General features: G+C 44.1%; 1 long non-coding RNA gene across 1 annotated transcript in view; it reads right to left on the minus strand.

The window, feature by feature from the left end:
* Positions 1-16,516: 16,516 nt before the first annotated feature.
* The window catches only part of LOC102388192, a 7,728-nt gene continuing 6,872 nt past the window's right edge, over positions 16,517-17,372 (minus strand). The window contains exon 3 of the long non-coding RNA XR_323986.1: positions 16,517-16,624. This is a non-coding gene — a long non-coding RNA (uncharacterized LOC102388192). The remainder of the gene's footprint in view (positions 16,625-17,372) is intronic.

Here is a 17,372-nt window from a genome sequence, read left to right on the forward strand (position 1 = left end):
TAATAAACATAAAAACACAAGATAAGCCATCACACACACCACGAGTAACATATATCCAACACAACATCTTTACTTCTTGCTGTCAATTCCTTTATAATAAGAAAGGCTCTGTGACAGTTCTGTTTGGCTACCTTAGATGCTGCTGGTGCTATTACTGTTGAGCCAGCTAAGTTATTTTCACCTGCTGTCATTTACAGTGGTGGACTGGATGGAGGCTGTAGGGGCGGAGGAGGCCCTCACTGGGGCACACTGCTGTGTTGTGCAGAGATCCCAGCGCCAGGAAGGGTGCACCTGAACATACACAGTGTCACCCACCCATGTCACAAGTTTTGCCTGTCAACAGCCAGAGGTGCAGGGCCCCAGAACCCAGACTCCCCCTGCACCTATCTCACTGAGAACTGGCAGGCTTCATGGCTGCAGCAGGGGTTGGCAGGCCTGCAGCTTTCACCCTGCTGTGCCTTAACACATACAGTGTTACCCATGTCATGAGTTTTGCATGTCCACACCTCGAGGTGCCGTTTCCCCAAACCCCCTGCACCCATCTCCCTGAAACTTGGCAGGCTTTGTTGCCTCAGCAGGGGCTAGGAAGCCTGTAGTTTTGACCCTGCTGTGGCTTAACACATACACGACACAAGTTTTACTCTCAAGATTTTGGGGTGCAGTTTCTCTGAAACCCCTGCACTTATGTCCTTGAAACTTGGCAGGCTTCATGCCCTCAGAAGGGGCTATCATTTTCTACAAGTATCATCAAAATTGGGCAAGAAATGACAAAGTTATAGCCTGTTTCATCCTTCCCCATTATATCCTATGAGAGAAATGTTGAAATAGGCTCGAAACGCAAAATTGTTTCGATGGAACAATACAGAACAGCCGTTCCAACTTGAAACAAAAATCAAAATGAAACACTGTTCCATCAAACTGTCGAAACTCTGGTCGAAACGCAATGCTTCTGTTCCACACAGCCCTAGTTTTAACCCAAAAGAGTTAAACAAAAACATAGAAGAGAACACTTTCACTTACCCCAAAGAAGTAAACTATTGTGAGAGATGGCAGGAGCCAAATTCTTCAGCAAACTAGATATATCAGCACTATTTAGGCAGATTTGTTTGGACACTAAGAACTCCAAGATGTGCACTTTCAACACACCATTTGGGAGATAATGTTTCCTAAGACTGCCTTTTGGAATTTGCTCAGCTCCAGAACATTCAAATGCAGACAAGAACATAGACAAAGAAGAACTGTAATATAGTAGAGCTGGAAGACTGCTAAAATGGCCCAAGCTATTGAGACATGTTAGCTTGGGTTTGTAATAGCTGTTATCTTACTGTTAATAGTTTAATTAGGATTTTATGAACAGGGAAGAAATGACTTGGAGTGAGTCCACATGGACGCAGAATCTCCAGGTATAGTGACCTCCTAGGATACAGTCTGGTGAGGCCAGCAGGCACTTCAGGATGGCAGAACAGGAGCAGGCCAGCCACTATTACTTCCTACTATAAACAGGTATGTATACGTTTTTGTGATAAAGAGTTGTTTTATGTCACAACTCTTTTTATAACAAAGAGTTGTTTTATGTCATGTCACATGTCCAGATACGGCACCATCTATAGATAGATAGATATAGATATAGATAGTGTAGTATGTGGAGGCTTGTGACATAAAACTCATGTCTTCTTGTGACATAAAACAAGTCATATCTTCCCATATATATATAGATCTATATAAATATATATATAATCTCATATCTGCCTTTCCCTCTCATCCTTTGTTCTCACATCCTATGTGCGTGCCCTGTCCATCTAAAAAAACTGGTAAGTTCCTTTAGTACTCACAGGAATGCATAAAAGGCATGTTACTTCTCAATGTTTAAGAAGTCTCCTCTGTGTTCGCTAGGAGGTGTTTAATCTAGAAATCTAGAGCTATTTTCTGGCCTTCATGCACATGTGTAGCCAACCCATGCTGGAACTGCCTCCTTACATTCATACAGGAACCCCTCTCTCCTTTCATACAAGCAACTAAGTATATAATATTACTATATTATTACAGAACATTTCCAAATCACATACACCGCCCTTGCCAGCAGCAGCAGAAGCTGGTCCACAGTTTCAACTTGCCCCCTCCAAATCCTCTGAGTAGCAGTGGCATAGAAAAAACTCAGTTATGACAAGGTCACCTAACTAATAATCTGGCTAGATCCAAAGGCAGTCCTAGGCCAAAAGAAGCCTAAACATGAGCTGTTTCTGCTTAAAACCTGCTTGAACTAGTGACTCTGATATAGAACATCAAAGTCTGAGGGAAGATGAGAAAAGCTAGGTGCAGTTTTCTCTTTCAAGTAGTTTCACCCTTCCACAGAAAATACGGGAGGGGGTTGGGGGGAATACAGAAAAATAAAAGTTTCTTCACAGTACTCTATTTTTTATGATTTTTGGTTGACATTTCAAAAATAAAATTGTGGAGGGCTCTCAATTAAAAAAGTAATCTGAAACTAACAACGTTTCAGGTTTTGACAACTGAAAACCACAATGTTAGATTTATGTCTGCAAGCCTTCATGTTTCCAGTTAGAACTTTTGAAGAAAAATGGTTCCCAGTCAGGTTTAAGAAAAAAGGTACCTCAGATCTAAAAGGAATATGAATGCCACTGGGGGAGGGAAAGGACTTGTCCATGGATTTGGTGAGCCTCATTCTCTACTGACTTGCATTTTGAGAGTCCTATACATCAAATCAAATGGTGTTACATTCATTTCTTGACAGACAAAAATGACTACACAAGACCATCAGGCTTACTCCATCTTGTTCTTTCCTAATAATGACTAAGAAATAATAACATGAAAGGGAAAAAAAGCAGAGCTCTCTTTGCCTGGCTAGTATGGGACTGAAAAGAGAAAGAGAAAAGCAGGGGAGTAAAGATAGTTAAGTTCCAAGGATTGTATACTATTTATGAATCACAGAAGTTACATCCTGTCTCACCGGCAGGCTTTCAGACTTGAATTTACATTATGCAGGGTTTCTGAACGTACAGTAATTTTTCAGCAGAAAAAAATAATCAATTTCTTCAAAACAATCATTCACGTAAATGAACCCTCCCTCCCCCCCCCGACCCTGTTTTCATCACTTAAATTGAGCTGGCTTTCTGATTACTGTTATAAAATTAAAAAATAATATGACTACTCTCTGGCATTAGTGCATTTCCAAGTAGCAAACATTCTAGTTAATGTTGCAGAGCAGTTTCACATCCTTAAAAATTAATGAAATACTCATCTTGCAAGTGAAACTTTCCATGTACAGGGTCTAAGTAATAGTGTTGGAAAACCTGAGTTAGATTTCTTATCTGGCTTTTGAGTCAGTCACAGGCGACTCCTTCACTTTCCTTTCTTCTAAAAATTGAAAAGTACATTACAGCTATGTAAAAAAAGGCTTGTTAGCAGTCGTCACTGAGGACTGATATGCTTGATGAGTTTGAAAGTTGAACTGGTCTTGATAAAACTATGTCAGTTGCAGACCTACATACGACGTACATGTTGGGCAAAGTGTTCTGAAGATGAACTGAAACACTAGCTACCATACATGCTCAGCCTGAGAAGTGTTCACCTCATAAGAGCACCCATTAAAGTTCTCATTATGATTGAATCATGTCAGTCCCCATGACCAAACTGCCAGCTTTTTATTCATTACCAAAATTACGAACATTTCTTGGAATATAAATTCATTTTACACGTCCTGATCTCTCTCACTTTGCTTCCAAGGATGCACTGAAGTCCCAGGAAGCCAAAAATGAAGAGGCAGAAAATGGAAATTTCTACTGGTTTCTGACTAGGACCCCTTTACTTAATAAATCAACTTCTTGTCAACTGTGCCTTACCTGGAAAACTATGTAGATGAGCTATGAGGTGATAGCATGAAAGGAATTATGAAAATGGAACCTGAATGAGATATGGGAAGTGATATTTTCTGACAAAATTAAACAAATATTTGAGGCTTGTAAACCTTTCTTCTTCTTTGGTAATAGCTACTGAATGCAACTGTTTAAGAAGTACTCAAAAGAGCCATCTTAAAGATTCAGCATCCAAACCTTGCTGGTCATAGCTTAGCTGCTGCATCCCACCTGGTATCTCCATTGTAAAACTTTGGGAGAACAGACAGGACTTTTTAGTAGCTGAAAGTGAAAAACTTCACATTCAAGTCTCCTTATGCATCATAAAAAGTGAGAGAATGTTGCAATTCCAATACTTTCCTTTGCAGGTCATTTCTAGGTGCCCATTATCATATGATCTACATGTTTTAACATAAGTTAGAAATGGATAAAAACCAGGGAGAAAAATCTTATTTCTCATGTGCAATTTGTCACTGTAACTATGAACCCATACCTTGCCTCTACCCTCTCACACCAGCTGGAGTAAATCAGCATGTATTTGCTGAAGTGAACAGAGCCATGCCAGTCTGTCCCTTTCGGAGAGCTGATAGCTTTCATCTCCTCTGCAAGCAGGCACACACTCTCCACTAAGAGCGACATTGACTGTGTTCCTTTGTTACCAAAATATTCCACCCACCAGATAGGCTTTAAGGGGGAGAAGAAAGAGTTAAAAAGAATAAAGGAATACATAAAATAAATATGGAAGCAGCCCTGTACTGGCATTAAGTTATATAAGTATACTTGTCACAAACAATAAAAAGGGAAAAGGAGAAAATACTGCATATATAAACAGCAGTGAATTGTTATGGCAGCAGTGCTTTCATCTGGAAAACCTCGAAGTGAGTATGTGCCTACACACAGAAAGCACAGGGTCAAAGCATGTCACTTGACTCTCAGCACGAGCTCCTAGGAGTCTTCACTCAGGGTTGGCATATGATTAACAAGGAAATACATTAAATTCAGTGATTTAGCACAAAGGAAGGGTGAGCACTCAAGCTTTTAGAGGCAATGCAAAATGAACTGTTCACTAGGCTGAGACTGCAAACCGTCTAGGGCAAGGCTGGCCAACTGTTGGCTCACGGGCTATGTGCAACCCATGAGTGGTCTATTCACAGCACACAAGGCCCTGCTACCTTGGCCGCCTCAGTTCCCCATATTTCCCCCTATGGCACTGCACCCTCCCCACCATGTTGTTCTCAAAAGACCAAGAAGTTAAGCCTATAGAACAATAAAGCTTGTTTTTTCAGAGATCAGTACCTTGCTTACAGTTCTGCTGTTCCCTCCTGCAATCCCTGGGGCCAATGTAACAACTTACACATAACACTCTTAAAGATATTGATGTATCCTTCCCCCTTTACATGTAACATATCCCCATATAATACTAACAGTGGTAGTTTAATTCAACCCATAGTTAAAGCACATTTTAACAGGTCTCTGTTAATCTTTGTATTGGCTTTTTAGCTCTAAATGATCTTCTCAGGGTCTCTGCATTCACAATCTTAATTGGTTCAGTTCTTGTTCAGTTTCCTTGTTCAGAAGTCTCTATTTCTGTGTCATTTTCTTGTTCCTTTGATGTTCCATTTCCTTTGGTGAATCTCATGATGCTGCTTCTTTTCTCCCCTTTATGAGCAGAAAATGTTGTCTGTTCCTTCTTAACATCTGTCCTTTCAATGTGACTACCGTATAGGATCTGGGAGCTACCTAATGGGAAATAAGTGCTTTTTGTTTCCATGTTCATCCATCTGAAATAAGCACCATATCTTTGTTGTGCAGTTGTAGTAACTCACTGGAACCTCTGTCATAGTAGCATTTTTGTTTGAGTTTGTCAAATTTTTAAAATATTTTCACGTCTTTCTTTTCATTCTGATGAGCATCATCCATAAGATTTGGCAGCCTGGTTTTGAGTTTCCTGTAAATCGCATTTCTGCTGGGGATAATCCATGTTTCATGGGTATTGCCCTGTAATTTAAGAGTGACAGTAAACACTATTGTGTGAATCTGTAGCTTTTTCCAACAGTATCTTCACTATTTGTACTCCATTTTCCACCAGACCATTGGATTGTGGGTATTTAGGACTTGAAGTGTTGTTACAGAATCCATATTTGTTTGCAAACTCTTTAAACTCATGACAGTAGAATTGAAGTCTGTCGTCTGTTCTCACAATTTGTGGAATCCCATGTTTGCATCAAATCAATTTTTGCTAAGTTATGATATGGTTAGCTTTTGCGCTCCTGAGCAATGCAATTTCAGGATAGTGAGGAGAATAATCCAGCACTAATACATAATTTTCTCCTGAATGTATGAATAAGTAAATTCCCACTTGATACCACAGAGCTATGGGCTCCTCTATGACCATCACAGGCTCTTTTCTTTGCTCTGATCTGATCTGAGCCTTTACAGCATCTTCTATGTCATTACTTACACTGGGCAAAAACAGAGCACCCCTTGCTCTCCTTTACAACTTTTCAATGCCTAGATGCCTCTCACATATTTGGTTTAACATGTCTTTCTTCAGCACTGCTGGAATAACAAGTTGCGTGCCGTTGAACAAAATGCCATCCAGTATTGACAGCTTTTCCGTAACTGAGAGTTGGGGCTAGGAATATGTTTTCCAGACCAACCAGCACAAATAGCTGTTGCTACATTTTGCAACGTGATGTCCTAAGCAGTAGTTTCTGCAATTACTGCCCACATTTCATCTGTGACAGGAATCACTCTTTTAATTAGATTAACATGTACTATGTCTGAATCTGGAATTCTGTCATTTTCTGTTGTGTCATATGCTCTAGACAAGTCATCTACAATAAGTAGATATTTTCCTGGCACGTACTGTACAGGCTTTATAGGAAGGATCAGATTGGGAAGTAGGGAGGATGTGTGGCCCTCTGTGAAAGAGCAGTACTCCTCCCTGCAGGTTATGTTTGACAACAGGGAAGGGTCCTCTCAGTCAGGATAGAAGAGGGACCAGGAGAGAGAGGGGCTTTTGGACCAGGAGAGGGAGTTCCTTCCTGCTGCCACCCAGGAGTAGCACAGCACATGGTTTCTCAGAATTTGGACAGCTCTGGTTTAGAACAAAGATCGTCTTTTTGTTCTGTGTGAGCAAACCAGCCTGAAGAGATGGTATTTAACAATGGTTAGAGCAGTAGCCTACAACTTAGGAGACCTGAGTACAAGTCCTGGTACTGGCCAAGGATATAGAGGGAAACTTAGACAAGTCATTCATCCTCTCTGTACCTCAATCTCTCACTTGTAGGATAGTGATATTAGGACTTCCCTACCTCATAGAAAGAGGGCATGAGGATAAAAACAAAAACAGTACAAGCTCATTGTAAGGAGCTGTGGGCCAGATAATAGGCCAGCTGTAGGCCTCTAAGGGCATATCCACACATGCAAGCATGTGTGCTTGCAACAGCTCAAATAGAAGCAGTGCAAATTTGAGACAGGGCTTTTTGCTTCAGCACATGTGCTTGGACATGCACTTGGTTATGGAGCAAATTGTGCCACTTGGGGCAAAACAACCCTGCCTGGCTCCTCCCAGATCTGCAGCCAGGGGGAGCTAGAGCCCAGGGCCAGCACCTGTGCTGTTCCCAGCAGTATAAAAAGCTGCCCTGTCCTGGCCCCAGAAGTACAAAAAGCTGCCCTGGCAAGTAGCTCAGGGCTACTTGCTCTCAGGAACTTCTGGGCCCCAGCCAATTGGTACCTGGGGACACTACCCCTTGTGCCAGCTGGACTGCCGAAGCAGCCCTAAGAGTTCCTGCACCCTCTACCCACTGCAGCAGTCTGGCAGTGGGGGCTGCTGCCTGGCTGTGACCTGCTGTGCACCTCCTAGACCCAAATGGGAACTGCACAGCCAGTAGAGGCATCTGCCCCTCTGGGCCAGCTGCCAGTGCGCTGTGGCTGGGTGGGTGGGCTCTAAGCATGTCCTCCTGGTCCCATTTGGCCAGGAAGTCAGCCACAGCCAGCTGGGTCCAAGGTGCCAGCTCTGAGCAGGCAGGGTTCAAGCAGGAATTCTGATGTTCCCTATTGGAAAACTGAAAAATCCCTGATAAAAAAAATCCCAAAGTCACTCAGTAAAATACCCCAAAATCCATGTTCCTCCACAAGTAAAACAAAAGACCACTATAAGGAGAGAGAGAGACTGAGACAGAGACAGAGAATGTGATCAGATGGGCAATGTTTTATTGATATATCTACAGTGTTGAAGTAATGTGGAAGCCTACCAGTGTGTCTATCCTAATAATAAAGTGAACTCTAAATACGTGTTCATAAATTCATGAAACATGAATATATATTTTGCTGCCCCCACACACGGATTACTGCCCCCCAACAGGTGGTATGACCCCCACACAGGGGCTATGGCCCCCACACAGGCTTGCACCCCCAGGCCCCCGTTGCTGCCCCCCAACCCCAGGCACCATCACTTTAAAAAGAAAAAAAACCAAACCTCTACTTACCACAGGAGCAAGGGCTGGGGGGGTCCGGGGCCTCCTGGCAGAGCCCCCCCCAGTCAGCACAGGGCAGTGGGGGACAGAAGGGCCTAGGCTGGGGCTGCTAGGGCTGTCTCTCTGCCCCGCAGTGTGCGGGTGGGGCCCTAGTGATACAGACGACAGCTCTAACTGCCAGTCAGTGCCAGGATGGGGGTTTGCTTTAAATTGTTGGGATGCTGGAGTGGGGGGGCAGGGAAGTGATTGGAGGGGTGGGGGAGTGGGCGTGGCCAGCAGGAGTCTCCCCCCCCAGTCACCAATCCCCTTCCTCCAGCCCCCTGACCCTTACTTACCAGCACTGGAGCCCTGGTACTGAAGCAGACCATGTGTTTCAGCACCAGGATGAGAGGCCAACCATAGAGATGCTCTGGCAGCTAGAGCATCTCTGTCGAAGACCCAGCCTCTGGCTGCCTCAGGACATGGTCCGTCCCGCTTTTTTTATCTTCATTTTTTTTAGACCCCTGGATATCCAGGGGTCTAATTTTCTCCCCATGCTGCAAACATTTTTTCCTTCCCGCACGTGCCTCTTGCCCCGTCTCAGAGCAGTTTGAGACAGGGCAAGAGGCATGTACGCACTTGTCTGGATGTGCCCTAAGAGAGCTCAGAGCAGCATGGAGAGGGAAGGTGGAGAAGGAAATGATTGAGCAGAGACTGACAGCTGTCTCAGCTGGATATTTAAAAAGTCAAAACCCTTGGTGAGAGGTTTTATTTCCTGCCTTCCCAGAGATTTCAGAGCTTCGGTGTAAATCACATCTATCATAAGTGAGGTTTGTTAGTTTTCGTTGAGTGAGATGAAGAAAAATTCAAAAAAAAAGAAAAAAATGCTCTTTTTTTGGCTTTGCTCCTTGGCTACCACACCTTAGCCTACGCCTCTGGCACAAGAAGTAGCTTTGCTGGTGTGACAATTAGATAGTAACTGACTGGAAGTCATAGAAGTCTAAGAAATGCGCACTCTTTCTAGACAAGCAAAGAGAAGAATGACCTTAATCAATAACCTAAATGATATTGGCAACGCATATACATTGCTTACTAGCTAATTATGGGGGTGCTGATAGAGCACTGAGAGTAAGTGGAAAGCTAGGGGATAATTAAATGCTGAGAGAGGTTTTGTTTATTCATAAAGAATGGCCAAATTCTGCATCCCATGTGAGCGATGTTTGACATTGAGGTGGAGAGTCTGTGTTGGCTTCTTTACTCATACGGACTGGCCTGACACAGTGGAGGGCATCAACTTGATGAGTGGGGAAGACAATAATTTGAAACATGACACTGCTAGTGTGGAGTGCAGAAAGATCTTAAGACGTATCATTCCAATTAAACCAGGTTGAAGGTTAAGCCCCAAATACAATTCAGTTAGAGTATCTTAAAGGAAAAAGGGATATAGCACTAGCACAGTCAGCCTAACCTTGATACCGGAAAAGATCATAGAGTAGGTCCTCAAGGAATCTGTTGTGAGGCACCTAGAGGAGAACAAGGTGATCAGTAATAGTAAGCATGGGACCAGAAGGAAGTCAAGCCTGACCAACCTGACTTCCTTCAATGATAAGATGACAGGCACTGTGGAGGTGGGAGAGAGCAGTGTATGTGATATACCTCTACTTTAACCAGGCTTTTGACACTGTCCCCCTTGACATTCATATTAACAAGGTAAGGAAGTACAGACTAGATCAAAGTACTATGAGGAAGATACAAAATTGGTTGGATCATCATGCTCAAAGAGTAACCATTAGGAGAAGGTATCAAGTGATGTTCCCTGGGGCCTGTCCCAGGTTTGGTATTTTTCAATGTCTTCATTAATAATTTGGATGATGGACTTGAATGCACACTTCGCAAATCTGTAGATGGGTGGAGCTGGCGGACAATAATCAGTAGGGCAGGGCTAGGATCCATAATGACCTGGAGAAATAATCCACGTTCAATCAGATGAGATTCAGTAAGAACAAGTGCAAAGTCCTGCAACTAAGACAGAATAATTGCATGAAAATAAATAGACTGGGACATGATTGGCTAAGCTTCAGTACTGCAGAAAAGACCCTTAAGGTTTCAGTAGATTATAAACTGAGTATGAGTCAAAAGTGTTCTCTCTCTTTTTCTTTTTCGGCAACAAAAGGCAGCAGCACACGGGGTGTCACTTGCAAATCAAGCAAAGTGTTTCTTCCACTCTGTTCAGCCCTACTGAGGCCTCACGTGGAGTATTATGTCTAGTCTTAGGTTCCACACTTCAAAAAGGATGTGAACAGATTGAAAGGAGTCCAGTGAAGAGCAACAACAATTATTAAGGGTCTGGAAAGCAAGATTTATGATGAATGGCTGAAAGAACTAGGGTTAATTATCCTGGAAAAGAGAAGACTAAAGGGGGATTTGATAACAGTCTTCAAATACCTGAAGGGCAACTACAGAGAGGATGGAGATGGGCTTTTCTCTGTCACCATAACTGAAAGGATTTGGAGCAATTGCCTCAAGCTGCAGCAGAGGAAAGTTAGGTTGGAGCTTAGGAGGAATTTTCTGACTATGAGGGTGGTCAAGCACTGGAATAGGATGCCTAGAGAAATGTGGAATCTCCATCCTTGGAAGTTCTCACAGTTAGCAGGCTAGACACATGGTTAGCTACGATGGATTAGTCAGAGATATCTGCTCAAGGCAGGATCGTCTGGACTGGATGATCTTGTGAGGTAAACCTACTATCTTATGAACCTATAATGTATTTTACACTCTCCCTCTCTGAAAACCTTGCCAACTGAGTCCAACAGTTCCTCAACACCAGTCATTTTTCCATCCTTCCACATTTGATCTCAACTATGAACCATTTTCCCTTCCTTTAATTTATCTTTCTAGATTCGTGTGAGGGATTGCTACTTTTGAGATTATGTAAGAAACTCAACAGCGGTTGAACATGACATAAAACTGCCCATCATACACAAATAACCCTGGGAATTTCCCTAGAAAGGAACAAAACTCATCATGATTTTACAGCAAAATGGAGCTTCATCTCATCAAAAACATTGAAAGATTATGTCAATGAAAAATAATTCACATATTGCTTCCTTTTCATTCAAGCTGCTTGGTAATTTTTTTCCCCTCCAAAATACAAGCATGGCAGATGGAGGAAAATCTCATGGAAAGGAATAAAGGAGTAGGAAAGGGAGAAAGAGAGAGAAAAAGAGGAGCAGAGGAACAAAACCTGCTTTTCTTTAATTTGGGGATATTTCATTAAAATATTGACTAAAATGCAATTAGCTACCTTTCTTTGGAAAATAATTTTGAAATAAAATCAGTCAAGTCTGTTGAACATCCATCCCTTCCTTTAGGATTGTACATATTTGTGGTTAAGAATGCTGCTAAGGTGAAAGCAGCAGAAGAGCACTACAGTGACATTTTAAGATCCCATCTACTACTGAAAGCTGGTTGATGGGGGGGCGGGTGAGAGGGGGAACTGCCCCCGCTCTCAGCAAACCCCTGCTCAAACTTACTGTTGGCTGTGACTGTGGACTACAAATCCCAGAGGCACCTGCAAGCAGGAGGACAAAGTGATGAGCAACCCTGCTGTGCCCTGCTGTTGTAAGTCTGGACTACAAATCCCAGAGACCTCAGGGGCAGCAGGAAGAGGAAGTAAACACACAGCCAGAGAGCCCTTCTCTAGCACTCCCTGGCTTCTGGCCTGAGCCACTGCAGGCATGTGGCTGTATTTCCTGAATCAAAGGTAAATGTCTGTTCACTTCTGTTTCAATTTAATCTATGCAGCTTAGACTAACCTGCAAAGACTGAATTAATTCAGCCTCAGGCATTTGACTGTTTTGACTGTACCTAGCCCAAATGAGAATTTGACCACTGACTTTACTGGGGCCAGAATTTCACCAAATCTATTCATGTAAGATACATAAAATGTTAGAGTTCTACATTGCCACCTTTCAGTTTGCTACTTCTGCTTCTGAACAAAGGCAAGAATGACTAAGATATATGGAAAAAGAAAAATCAAAACAAAACAAGATGAATTTATATGCTATCAATTTGCAAAAGGATTTGCTCAGGTTGGCATAAGAAATGGGCAGACACTGATTTGTTCTTATTTCTCCAAGCTACTTGACCTAGCCCTATTATATATGGTGGTGGGATTTGCAATTGAGATTTAGATCAATTAATATAACACATCATCGGCACTGGATGTATAAACCAGTCCCAATACCTTGTTCCAGGCAGACCCAAACCCTCAGAGTGATCCCAACTTCTTCTATTCAATAATAGGTGAATTTTATTCATACACAGTGATAGCTGATAAGAGTCATGCAGGAAAAGGAAACAAAATAATGCCCTGTGGCAGGGCACTGTTTGTGCCTGACACTTCAAGGGCCAGAAGGCAGCAGCCGGCAGGTGCCTGATGACGGCAGCCATTTTGGATCTGCAGCTGCCCATATAAACAGGGCAGCTCTGCTACTGGAGGCCAGGCAACAACACCACCTGGCAGCAGAGCTGCAGGTATCATCTGGAGGTAAGGGAGGAGCTGTAGGGGACAGTAAGGAGGCTCCTGGTCCTGGGTATGACCTAAAACTGCACCCTGCTGGGAGTGGGTGGCCTGGTAGGGCTCTCAATAGTGCAGGAGCCCCCAGGAAATGCCAGGCCAGTTACCACCCTGGTGAAAGGTGGGTCATGGCGCCTTAACCCCTAGCCCCCATGACCAGGTGGCTGACCCCTTTGTTTGGAGGTCCCAGAGGGTAGACCCTCAGAGAGTAAGAAAAGGGCCATAGACTCAGGCCTGTCTGAACTCCCCCTGACTGGTCCATGCTGGGGCCAGGACCGGAAGGGTCAAAGGGCCGGCGGCCCACCGCGAGGAACACCCAAGAGCCGAGGGCCTGGGTTTCTGACTGGCCTGGAGGTGGGCCAGGGCTAGTGAGCCGAAGGTCCCAGTGGGGGGATCACACACAAAAGGGGATCAGTTCAGGGAGCTATGTTGCCTGGTATGATGGCAGAAGAGTCCGCCTGAAGGGAGGAATCCAGGTGGGGTTCAGTAGTAGGGTTCTGGGGCCCAGTACGTGGGCCAGTGACAATGAGAACACCTAGATGCCATCTGCGAGGCTTGGGCTGCAGTGTAGGGGAGGAATGGAGCCGCAGATAGTGCCCCCTGGCATTGGGGCAGGAAATGGGTAGCCTCCCACTTATTAGCATCTAAATTAACTAATTAACAACAAGGTGTGGTAGGCGAGAAGGTGGCTGGTTAGCCCAGGAACAGGTGGGCGGGCTACTCTGAGAACAGCCCCGAGCAGGCCCCGTTACATGCCCCCCCACCCTCCACCCCAATCCCAGGGATTCACAGAGGGATGGCATGCCTGACCAGAATATGAGCACCACCCTGAGGTTCTTGTTTGATTGTCAGCAGTCTTAGATGTCAAGAGCCAATGCCCCTCCTATCCCAGACAGGGTGCACAAGATGGGCCAGTGGTGTACCCTCTGCCCATGGTAGCCTTGGGATCCCCCTGATGGCTAGAAAATGATATTTAGAGATTTGTTTTTAGGAACTGGCTTACTGGTAAAGTAAATTATTGCATTAGAACAATGGTCCAGGGGAACAGCAAGATTAATTGGTTTCTAAAAGCCTATCTGTGGCAAAGTTTCACAGCCTTCAAGGAAGACACTGTGCATGAAGCCAATGGACATACACATCCTGGGAAACTAAAAACATTCAGCTTGTATTTTCATAATAAAGATAGGCCTGGCACCAGGTCACAGTGCCCAGCTGCAAAACCCCTAGGATTTCTGGTTTAGTATGAAATGATCAAATGAAGGTGTGTGCATGTGATGGGTTTATGAAGATAGAATTTTGGCTGGCAAAACAGAATACGGGTAGTATGACAACGACAAGGAAACCAATTGATGGTACTTGGAAATGGAGTCATCAGAAGAGAGAGAATAAAAAAGGAGTCTTCAGAACAAGAAGTTGGCATTGGCCCCCAACCTCCAAGGTTGCTGACATCAGACATTCAAGCAAAGAACCACAAGGTGGTGCTCACATGTATATTCTGGTCACTAGGGAATATTTTGGGTAAAGTATTCTGTAATCATCTTGCTTTCTTTGCCTCAATTACTCTTATTTCATATAACTGTGCATCAATAAAATTTGCCTATTATCAGCCAGAGGAGTTATGGTCGGTCTGAAAGTTATGCTCACCCAGAACAAGGTATCAGGACTGGGTAGTAAATCCAGTGCCAATAACCCCTGCTTCTCTGAAAATCCCTCCTTTTATATTCTCTCTCTCTCCTGATGAGACTTAATTTCTAGTACCATTGATTGGTTTCCCTGTGGTAGTCACACTGTCTACATTCTGTCCTGTCAGCATAATTATTTGTTTCCACAAAATCATCACATGCATAAATCTTAATTTGGTCATTTACCTGTGTCTTAATTTGGGCATCCCCAGCCTCCTAATTTGGTCATTTCACCAAAACTGGAAATCCCAGGGGCTTCGCAGATGGTCACTGTGACCCAATGCCTACCAATTCTTCGGGTTCCTTATCTCTTGTTATGGGTTTTCAGGGCATGTTTTCAATTTCCCAGCCTGTCTGCTAGCTTTGGATACAGTCTGCCTTAAAAGCTGATAACACGGATCTTTGCCACAAACAGACCTTTAGAAACCAATTAACACTTACCATTCCCCTGGACCATTGTTCTAATGCAATATTTACTCCGTCTACAAACTAATTCCTAAAAGCAAATCTCTAAATATAATTTTCTAGCCATCAACCACAACCAATTTCTAAAGAATGTGCAAGTAAGAGGCATGATTATATAGCTGAATACCCTGGGCTACTATTCAATTTAGTGGCCTGTTTGTTCTCTCTGTGCTCCAATGGAAGTCTGAACTAACCCTACTGAAGTCAATGGAGATATACTAGTGTAAAATGAATGAGAGAACAATCAGTCCCACTGAGAACATCCAGTGCCTTGCAGTTTGGACCCTTGAACTTGCATTACAACAGTTTGTTAATTTTCCTCTCTCACTATTCCAGGGAGATTACATACTTTGGATAAGAGGAGGAACAAGAAAAAGCAACTGCAAGCAGTTCTATGTCAGGATTGTCACTGGCATAATCTCCAATGTAACTCCCTTTCCAAAGAGTCCTATGGTTCAAAGAAGACTGCAGTTTTCTGGTTGGGTACTGCCCATGCTGAGACTTTGCTGTGAGAACGCCTGCATTTGCTAGAGTTTTACTTCATCCCTAGCCATATAGTCAGTGATTGACAGGAAAAGCACATGTTTGGTCCTAACATCAACCCCACCTGTCTTTGAAAAGCTGAGCACCTGAAAAATTCAGTAGCTCAGCATTGCAATATTCCTACTCCAAAGCTGGAAATGTGGCTCAAAGCCTTTTATGTTCTTTTCTGTCTTTTACTTGGGTTTCTCATAAATGCACCTCTTGAAATTCCTATTGGGCCTATCCAACATAAAGAGCAACAATGCCAAGATTTTCTAACATAAGTATTTGGTGGCTCAATATAAGAAGCTTTAGATTTTCAACACTCGTAGCTAGAGCACTGGACTACAGTTCAGGAGACAGGGGTTCTATTCCTGACTCTAGCATTAACCAACAGGGTGAATGTGAATAAGTGTCTCCACTTCCTGTGCTTCAGTCTCTCTGTCTGTAAAACAAGGATGATGATATTTTCATCCTTTATAAACTGCTGTGAGATTTTTCTGAATAAAGAAAGATCTGTATAATAGCCAGGTAGCGTTGTCATTAGTCTAAGATCCTATTTTCAAAAGAGGTGCACAGAACTTTCTGAAAAAGTCAGGCCCCCTTTTCAGATGTTTCAGTTTGGAAGCTCAAAAATAAAAGCCTCCAAAAATACAATAATCAGTTGACTCAGTGGACACTGATGAGTATCAAGTTACAGTTACAGTGATAGGATTACTACAGCACCTGGATACCTGTTTTCTGCAAAAACTAACCACAAAGGGATGATGGGCTTATTTTGAGGTAAATGGATATCAGGGAAGGACTTACCACTCTATTTCCTCAAGATAAAGGGCCTTGGTTACCTGCTGTAAGCATGGAAACCTGTAACAGAGCACTGGTATCGGCCCCTGTTTTAAGGAAGGAACAGCGACAGGGAGAAGCTTACTTGGGACGGACACATTACAGCAGCATCTGATTATGTCAACCCATGGTGGTTTTTTCAGAGCCATCCTGGTCCTCCTGGGTGATTTGCTGTTGATTGATCGGGCTGGCTGGAATGACCTGTAAAAGAAGCAGCACCGATGGCTGTTGGTGCCCTGGAGAGGGGACAGCTGACCAACCAAGCTAGTTGTGCTGGGGCTATGCGGAGGTATAGAAACTGAGGACTAAAAAACAGAGGCCAGAAAGTGTTGCTGTAGAGTCACTGAGATGACTGATGCAGTGAGTTAACGGGAGAACAGGGTAGAGAAGACGGGAAGAGAAAAGTGGAAGCAGACCTGATGATGGGATAAGCCAGGTGAGAAATTTCCAACCACCATACAAGGAGAAACTCTGGGCTACGGTACTGGTTGGGCATGGACAGGATATAAGGCAGGGGCGGGCAATTATTTCCAGCAGAGGGCAGCTTACCCAGTTTTGGCAGGCTGTCAAGGGCTGCATGGGTAGCCCCACCCCTTGACAGGTGCCCTGCCCCCTGGTCACCATCTTGGGACCAATGTCCCAATGTCTTGGGACCAATGTCCCAGGGCCAGCACCGGTGAGGCCCAAAGCAGGGCACAGGCTGGCAGGGGTACATGGAGCTGGGCTGGACTGCACCAGCAGGAAAAGGGGGGAGCTGGCCTGGCTCCATAGAGCCCCTGCCAGCTGGGACCCCGTGCTCCTGCCACACTACTCTGGGCCCCACCGGCACTGACCCTGGGGCACCAGTGTGGGCTCCGTGCCCCCACTGGCTCCCCACCCACTCATACCCAGTGCCCCCCAACCCCGCGATACAGGCAGGGGGGAGCACACAACCCCGCCCCCTCCTTGC

The sequence above is a fragment of the Alligator sinensis genome, unplaced genomic scaffold, assembly GCF_000455745.1.
Source record: "Alligator sinensis unplaced genomic scaffold, ASM45574v1 scaffold649_1, whole genome shotgun sequence".
In the NCBI taxonomy this organism is placed as follows: Eukaryota; Metazoa; Chordata; order Crocodylia; family Alligatoridae; genus Alligator; species Alligator sinensis.